Source organism: Lactuca saligna, chromosome 5 (assembly GCF_052625555.1).
Source record: "Lactuca saligna cultivar CGN05327 chromosome 5, ASM5262555v1, whole genome shotgun sequence".
NCBI lineage: Eukaryota > Viridiplantae > Streptophyta > Magnoliopsida > Asterales > Asteraceae > Lactuca > Lactuca saligna.
The window spans coordinates 35,441,593-35,451,320 of record NC_136421.1 but is presented as its reverse complement, the minus strand read 5'-3'; positions in this window follow the sequence as shown (position 1 = coordinate 35,451,320).

The following is a 9,728-nucleotide window of genomic DNA, read 5'->3' as shown; positions in this document are numbered from 1 at the left end:
TTATTTTTAGGGTTTGAGTATTTAAGATGCATGCATGCATGCATCGTATTTTTGTTAACTTTGATTACTCTATAACCCTAATCATGCCTCTACAGTAGCAATTCTTCATACTGTTCTTCTGAGGCATGACATTTAATCATTCGACATTCTTGAATTATCGTTGTGTTCTTACTTTACTTGTTCTGAATCTAATCGATCATTAACGATTTTAAGCCTAACAATTGGTATCAGAGTAGGAGACTGCGTAATCTATACGCATCTCTTTTGTTTGTTGAGTTATTAGGGTTTCCGTTAATATAGGATCTTGTTTAATCGTCTTTATTGTGTTTGACGGCATACAATGATCTTGATATTACCCTATAATCTGTCTTAGTTGACACATCTGATTCATAACAGGTATCAAAGAAAATATCATCATGCTGCATGACGATTCTCACATCAACTCCTTAAATCTTTCAAGAAGTAATCGATCAACTACAAGGATCCCAATTCTTTTCCCTCATGAATATGAAGTTGGGCGCTTCATTTTGAAGATTATGTTCTCGGTTCAGACGATAATGGCTATCTAATATGGGAAGCCATTACACATGGTCCATTAGTTCACACTGAAACCAAAAGAACTATCAAATCTCAGAAGGAATACAACCAACTGCTTCTTGATGTGAAGGATGTTCCTAGGACGAGAAAGAAAAACTGATTAGCAACGTCAAAGCAATGAGGATCATTAGATTCACTTTGCAGGCCAATACTTTTCGTTTAGTTAGTTCGTGTGATACTACAAAAGCCATCTCAGATCAGCTCAAGGAACTTTACTCCACTGATGCAGATCTTGAGCATTCTACACAAACACTCCTGCTTTCGGAGTTTGGTGCTTTCGCACAAAAGCCATAAGAAAATCTAAGCCAGACATTTAATTGCTACAATCATCTTCTTAGCAAGATGACGAAACATGGTATTGGACATGAGGTGATCGAGAAAAGGTTACTTTCATGAATGGGCTTAGATCTGAGTGGATGGTAGTGGTTTCTATAGTTAAAGCGCATGAGCAGTTCAAAAGTTACTCTTTAGCCAAGTTGGCTAGGATTCTTAAGGCACATGAAACTGAGGTGTCGAAAGAAGCAAAAGTTGTTTCTAGTATGGGGTCTTTAGCTCTTGTTGCGAAGGGCAAGACAGTTGCAGAAGATGAGTCTGAGTCTGATCATTCAGAATGTGATCTTACAAATGAGGTGTATGCTTTAATGGTTTCAAATCCCAGTCGGTTTGCAAGGAAGAAATTTCCATCAAACAAGAACCGAAACTGCCAGGGTAGCTACAGCTCAGAAAAGGTGAAAGAGAAGAATAAAAATTCTCCTCAAAAAGAGGAATATAAGATAGAAAAGAAGCTCTTCGGTGACTCCGGCTGTGACTGCAACTATTGTCATGGTAAAATCATGTGGCTAAGGAGTGCATGTTGAGAAGGTTGAATGAGAAGAAAGAAGGAGAAGATGATGAGTCTTACCACTTGCAAAAGTTAGAGGAAGTCAAGAAGAAGAAAACTACTGATAACTCTATGCTTGCTTTGATTGTGCAGGAAAATGTGGCAGAAAATGAGTTAGGAGGAGTTGAAATCTGGTCAACCGAGTCAAAAGATGACGAAGTTCGCAGGCCCACACATGGAAGGGTGTTCGTTGTGAAAGAGGAGAGTTTGCGGTTTGCAGGAAGGTGATTGATGATGACGAGTGATGGGTCACAGACGCAGGAGAATGTTACTGGGAGTGGAAGAAGAGATGATAGATGTTTCACGGCAAGACCAGTTCCTGAACAAATCAACGAATGTGAACAACTGATTAACAAGGTAAATCTAATTCTTGAATCTCTCAATATACCTGTGTCTAGATACGAAACTGAAATAAACGACCTAAAATTAACTTTTTCAAGCATTTGCGATAGCTTAAAAAGAACCCGTTTGACAAACTCTAACCTAACTGATCAAATTAGCAGGGTGTAACATCCCAAAAATGCAACCAAAAATTTCATTTTTAAATACGTTATTATAAAACCAACAGTATAATAAAACATCCATAATAACATCTCATGTCAAAACCAAAGTAGAAATAATCAAAACATGTTATCATAAAACAACATCAAAGTGTAATCCCCAAGATCTCATGTGCGAAAATATAGTGTGATGCGCTGTGATCAAGCCGACACCTTTTATGTGATAACGAAGTACCTAAAACCAAAACTGTAAACCGTAAGCACAAAGCTTAGTGAGTTCCCCCATCACACAACATACCATACAAATCACATACTGTCGGGCATATCTGGGTGCCCAACCTACCCCGTCAGGCATATCTGGGTGCCCGACCTACCCAGCTGAGCATATCGGGGTGCTCAACCTACCCCACTGTCAGGCATATCATGGTGCCCGACCTACCCTCCGGTGTATCTCAACCGGTTACGGAGACTATTTCACCCCTACCGCTACCACATAATAACACCATATATCATAAACATACCGTCTAGCATAGTTGGGTACTAGACGACCCCTTTGGCCCTATCGACCGGTAACCAGGGACTATTCCCCATACTACCACTATCACATAACGCCATATCATGCTAGCACATAAAATATATCAGATAATAGAAAACCTAGATAATTATCACAAAGACAATCATCTATCAAACAACTCCTACTGATGGGTCATCATTGTGGCTGTATACCCATTTCTACTGGAAGGAAACTCACCTCACACTGCTGAAGTCTCGAAGACACAATCTATGACAACCCGAAATTTCTAGCTTACATTCTTCATTTATATCAAAGTTAGCTTCGTTTTGCTATTTTATGATGTAGTTTTGGGTCTAAAAGAGTGCTTAAAGCGTAATTGAGATACGTGTCGGAGGATGGGTTAGTTTGGGTGTAGCATTGGAAAAACGGGCCAAACACACCAAACCAGGTGTGTGCGGCCGCACACTAGTGTGTGTGACCAGCCAGCCGCACACAGGCCAACCACACACACCTGCAGCCACACACACCCTCCTATATATTCTATCCTTGGTCATTTTGATCATTTCTTACACTCTTACAAAGCTAGGACACGAAAATCCTCTCAAGTATCATCCGTAAAGGTAACATCTTACACCAAGAACACCAAGAACACCATGTTTTCTGGCAGCACACGCCTTCTGGCAGCACACCTGGCTGCACACACGTGGTGACAGCACACCTGGCCGCACACACACACATATAGTGTGTATTTTGGCCATACACTCTCTTGTATAGCCTTTTAACCCTTCGTACAATCATGTACGGTTGTAACGCTTCAATATAAGTGTTTACTAGTCCCTAAAGTGGTCCCAATTCAATAATTAGATGTTCATAACACTAATTATATTCATATATGTATCAATATATGCTAAATAGGATTCTAGTGTGTACTCAAGTCACCACTTGGCACTTAGCAACTGATCCAACATTTTCTTCAGAACCACTCACTACAGGTGAGTTCATACCCCTAAATTAACCTTTGAAATGTTTTTAAATGCTTTTATGGGGGGGGGGGGGAAATACAAGTTGAACAATTATAGTTATTATATCAATCATATGTGATTAATGACTACCAAGCAAATGGTTTTCTTACTTTCCAAACTATTTATCAAGCTATTTTACCTCAAATTGTCTTACAAACTCCTTTAATTATCCAATACTTTTACTTAAACTCTTTTAAACTTATATTCTATGTATCTGTATAAGTATAGTTATATAAGTAGGATTTAAAGGACTTAGGACTGCTAGTCTACCCTGCTTCCTATTCTTGTTTGATGTGGTCTTAGGGTATCAAGATTAGTTGTCCGAAGGTCGTTTGAATCCTAGTTATATATTCTGTATATATGTATATAGATATAAAAGGTTATTTCTTTCATTCAACTCCATGCCCTTGGGTAGCAAGGGTATACAAACATGTTCATACTTTACTAGTAAGCTACCATAGGGGTAGTTTAGGAAGATACTATTACTAGAACAATGAAACATACAATGAGTCAGTTCATACATGAGTCAATACATACTATGAAGAGAATCAAACATGAAACAGAGTGAGGAGAAACAAACAATAGACACTATGACGAGAAACAAACATACAGACTAGACAGAGAAAGAACGCACAATATAGCTAGCACACAAATACATTACATATACATTAACACAGTTATGTGAGCCATTAAACAGGGCATGACACTACCTGCCATGACTGTTTTTGTATCAGAATCTCCTTCGTTGGGGAGCGTATGAGTTTGTGTATAGATCTATACTGGATTGACTATCCTACACCTTGCTGCTCGCTATAGTGGGACTTGCAAGTCTACAGGTTCCAAACGTCATTTTTACGGCATCTTACATTGTCGTTTTACTATTGAGTCGGTAGCAAGATACAGGCCGATCACATGTTACCTTAAAAATTACAATTGCTTAAGGTTCTTAGTACAACAATAGTTACTTAATACAACACTACAGTACTATAATATTTCCCCATTGTATTCACTTCGTGATCATGCACACGATGCACGGTGATGCAAAAACTATATTTTAGTAGAAAACATAGGGGTTTTTAGGAGAGTTCAAACAAATACAAACAATACAAAACTTAACAGAACTTATACATTACAAAACATCTTACAAATTATTTCATACAAACTCAGACACTAATATACTTATGATCTCACCAGCTTTAAAGCTGATACTCGCTTTCAAAATAACTTGTATTCTCAGGTCACCAGTAGACAGGTACAGGTGCCAGATTTTGAGAAGATGGAGCTTGTTCAAGACTCCTCTTTTATTTTGATGTATATAATTTTTGGTGTCTATATAACTTGACAGAACACACTTGTATGAAATTATAATATTAATGCAATGGATGATGTTGTTGCTTGTTTACTACTTTACATTGTTGTGATACTGTACATGACGTCCTCCACCCCAAAATGTTTCCGCCGTTCACCGGTTTTGGGGGTGTGACACAATCCTAGCTGCTGGTTGACAGATTCTCGAACTGTCAATATCAAACATCACCCAATTAATAATTGGGTCCCAATACAAAAATCATAAGTCCATGCTTGAGGTAAAAGACTACTTTACCCCCATCTTAGCTTGATTCAAGCCCAAGGCCCAATACAACTACCCAACAGTCAATTATGAGTCAAAGCCCAACATATGGCCTAATTTTCCAAATTGGGCCCAAACCTTTACATCGTCGTAATTAAAGGCCCAACTACTTAGTCGAGTCCAAACCTTTGGCATTTCTAATGGCCGAATATCATATAACCATTAAGGCCCAAACCATGGCCCATCTATGGCTCAAATTTCCAATTTTGGCCCACACCCTCATATGGGCCTTACCCTAAAGCCCATCTAAATATTCCAGTCCATTGATTGATCTTGGATGACCCATTATTAGCCCAAACACCAAAGCCCAATAGAAAGGCCCAACATAAAACCGAGTGAAATTAGGGTTTCAGATAAAATGACGATTAGGGTTAAGTGTTTCTCACTTAACCCATTAAGGACTTAATCCATTATGTCCATCACTCTTCTAAATAAATCATATGGTGTGATTGGGCTTAGTACACAATTCCATTCCAATGGCCCAAATGTGGGTCCCGATAAGTCCAAGCCCATAAATCCAATATTAGGGTTTTCTAAATCCTAATTAGGGTTTCCATCCCCATCTTAGCCCAATAGGCCCAATAGCTAGGTCTTTTGATCAATTAGGGTTCATATGGACCATTAGTCACATGTTTGAGCTTTTAGGTTAATTAGGGCTTTATTGGGCTCATTAGGGTTTCATTGGGCCTATTAGGGTTTGTTAGGCCCATTAGCGTTTTAGTCCTTTTGTCCAAACATTCCAAACAAGTCACAAACCAACAAGGCACGCCGCCACCGAACACGTCGGCTGGTGGCGGCAGGAGGTAGCAGCCACCACCTAACGGTGGTGGTTTTGACTTTCTTTCCATTATTCTAATTTCTGGTTACAATTTACAATGCTCAAACTCAAATAACCCATATACACACTAAGCTAAACACACACAACCACCGTAGTGGTGGTCGGCGGTGGCACGAGGTGGCGGCCACCACCTCACTGCGGTGGTGGTGGCCTCCTAGGTTTTCCAGCCATACAAAACTCACTCACACTCACTTCATAATATACTCCATCGGAAAAATAAACCCAACACCTAACTATGGTTACGATAACGTTAGAAGGTAGAAGGACTGGCGGCAAGTGGCGGTGATTTGCGATGACAACGGCTCGATGATGGCAATCTGCAATGACTGAAGTAGGGACTCGAGTAACAGAAGCGAGCCATGCAGCGGTGGTGGTCGTGACTGAGAAACGGGGACCACCATGAACAAATCCACGCCGACAGCAAGAAATAAAGAAGAGAAGTTGCGTGAGATGGCGGACAGGGGCGACTATATCTTCACCGTCTCAACATAATAGGGCAGTAAAACTCGGTGGTTCACCTATCGGTTCTTGTTCCCGGTAATGGTGGCAGCTGGAGGCCACGAATCGACGACACCCACAACGTCATCTCCTTTGCCAGTCTTTGACTGATGAAGCGCCCGATCTCGGTTTCCATTAGTGTACGATATTGCCAGCGATAGGAGTCGTTTGACGGTGGTGGGTGGTTGGAGGTGGCAGCGACGCGGGAGATTGGTGAGGTGAGAGTGGTGGCTGCATAAAATATTAGGGTTAGGGTTTTAGGGAGCAATGCAAGGTGACGGGTTTAATACCCGTATCCCATATAAACTTCATGAGGATTTGACACTTCCAGCCCCACCCATCCCTAATCTTTTCGAAATGAGTCTGTATTTTACCTTTTTAACCCCTAATTCCAAAAATCACTACAATAAAAATCCAGAATTTATATTTTATCCCTTGCTTCCATAATTCCTCTCATATTAAGTCGTAATTGTTACCAACCAGCCCCTATCTTCAATATTAATTACAAATTAAGTCGGGATTTTACACTTTAACCCCCGCCTTCTAGAATTATAACAACTAACTTGTTGTGACTAGCACCTTGCTATATAATTATTAATTTTAGGGATATGACTCATTCATTAATTTGTTTTCTTTATTTATTAAATAAACAGTGTGTTACAACTATCCCCCACTTAAATTAGATTTCATCCTCAAAATTGTTCCTTACCTTTCATTACACACCCAACCACTCTGGTAACATGGTCACCATCCTGGGCACACCCTATCCTTCTCAGGTTAACTCTGTCCAATCTTTGCAAAGCCCTAAAATCCGCAAATGAACGAATTCCTCGCAAAAAGATAACATCTACTCGGTTATACACTCATACTAAATCATTATCGTTAAATCTCGTATGTTTATCCCTCAACTGACTACTCAACTTCTGGTAACCTGAGGCTCCCACTAGAAAACTGAAATCACATACTCAATTGTCCCTACAGGTCATTTAGCATAACCCAAGCAATCTGTTATTTCGTCCGAACTAGCAACCTAAAACACATATACTAATTCTGCCAATCACTGAAACTGTCCAAACACTAAACTGCCTGAAGCAGTATGCTTCCACATGGTTGCTTGCCAAAATCTACTGAGACCTACCTGGTCTCAATTTGTTCACCAAGTACCTGAAATACTGGGTTCCGGCCTGGCTATAGAACCAAAGGACTCCCCACTTAGTCGCCTCACACGACTTCTGATTAAAATCCTTCTCTGGAACTAGTTGCCACTACTTATCATGCCACTGTGAGTTTAACAACTTTCTGATCTAACCAATCAGGTCCATGCGTCGAATCTTGTCATCATCAAATCCAAGACTAAGATTGATTGCTACCTGACCAATGGTAGCCTTATCTCACACATCCTTAAGCAGTCGATTGCTTCCTTGATCTCATAACTATAATGATGTTCCTACAGTCTTATCACTTGTTCAAATGGATCTAATCAATCCGGGTAATTCCAAAATCCAATCCATGAATTTCCATATCCTCACTGCTACATCCGAACTGGTGGGTACTATTGTTTCTTCCGCGTCCTAACAACGCACTCATGCTATCTACCAACCAAGTGAATGCTACGACTACACCCATAGGCTTACAACACTCTATCACTATCTGCCAACCCCGTGAATGTTACGACTACACCCATAGACTTACAACATCCTAGCATTATCTGCCTGTTAGCGAATGCTACAACTACCCTCGTAGTCTTACAACACTTTCTATACCATCTGACTGTTAGTGAATGCTACGGTTACTCCCGTAGTCTTACAACACGTTCCATAATGGGGCGAACACGCACTCGACCTAACACACAACTGAACTTGAGTCCTATTGGAGCTCTACCCTGGTTCCTGAAACCTTCTTTCTGAGAGTCTCGAAGACTGTCTGCTACTCAGGCCCCCAACGAAAGGCCACTGACTTCTTGGTCAGTCGGGTCAAGGGAATTGAAATCTCAGAGAAGTCTCGTATAAATCTCCGGTGATAACCCGCTAGACCCAGGAAACTCTAAATCTCAGTTGGAGACCTCGGAATCTCCCACTGCATCACAACCTCTATCTTGGTCGGATCGACCAGAATACCCTTCTGGTTGACAAGGTTCCCAAAAGATTGCAGCTCACGCAAGCAGAACTCACATTTGGAGAACTTTATAAAAAGTCTCTCCCCCAATTAGATTTGACTAAGTCTTCATGGCACGCGAGAATTGAAGGATTCCCAATCCGTCTCGCTTTCTAGTATCCGACCGATGACAACCTGTGCTTACCAAAGCTAGCGATTAGTCACCGGTTAAACCTTAAGATCGCCCATCCTCGGAAATCTTGATGAGTACTGTTGAAATCGGGTTCAGTCTGACACCTCAATCCACCTCCCATGCTGACAACTAGAGGCCTTAATCTTCACTATGGCTGATGAGTCCTCATTCCCACTTCCAATCTTGCAGCACCACTGAACTCTAACCGAACACAACTCATGCAAAAAATGAAATTCTCTTGAACATCCAATGACTGAACACCCATGAGTCTAACACTCGCACTGACTCCACTATCTTCATGCTACCAGTCCTGTCCAAGCAACGATAGTGCCTTGAACTCTAAAGTTCATCCATAGACAGTTGTCGACCATACTTGAACCATGTTTGAACCATTGAACGCTGACTTGACTAAAGAACTATCACTCTAACCCTGACCGAGGATCTTCCAAACAATACTCCTATACAGATCTTGACAAAGATCTGGAATGATAACGGTACACATGGAACCCGCTCCGCAAGGTACGTCCCTTTCTGGGTTCATCCATGACCTTTCGACATGCAGGATGACATATATGACCCTTGATAACCCAAACACTAGCAAAAAACCGACCCAAGATCTGACTTATCCAAACTCACTGACAATCCTAAAGCGATACGTATCCCCAACATTCATCTATTAGCAGAAGAAGATGGCATACCCGCAACATCTGGAGGAATACTAATTACCTTCAACTGACATGACATACCCTGCCACACCTTTAGCAGCCTAAACCCTTGGAGTGACAAACTCCCTTGTTCACTTTCTCGTACGTTCTGTATTGACTCCGGCCTTGCTGGCGTTTCACCTGATGATCAGAAGTCATGTGTCTCTTCCCGAAATCCTCTATTATACACACCTAGCACAAACCCCTCTTATCAAAGAGCTCCAAATCGATCTCACATCAGCAACATCTTGGAAATCA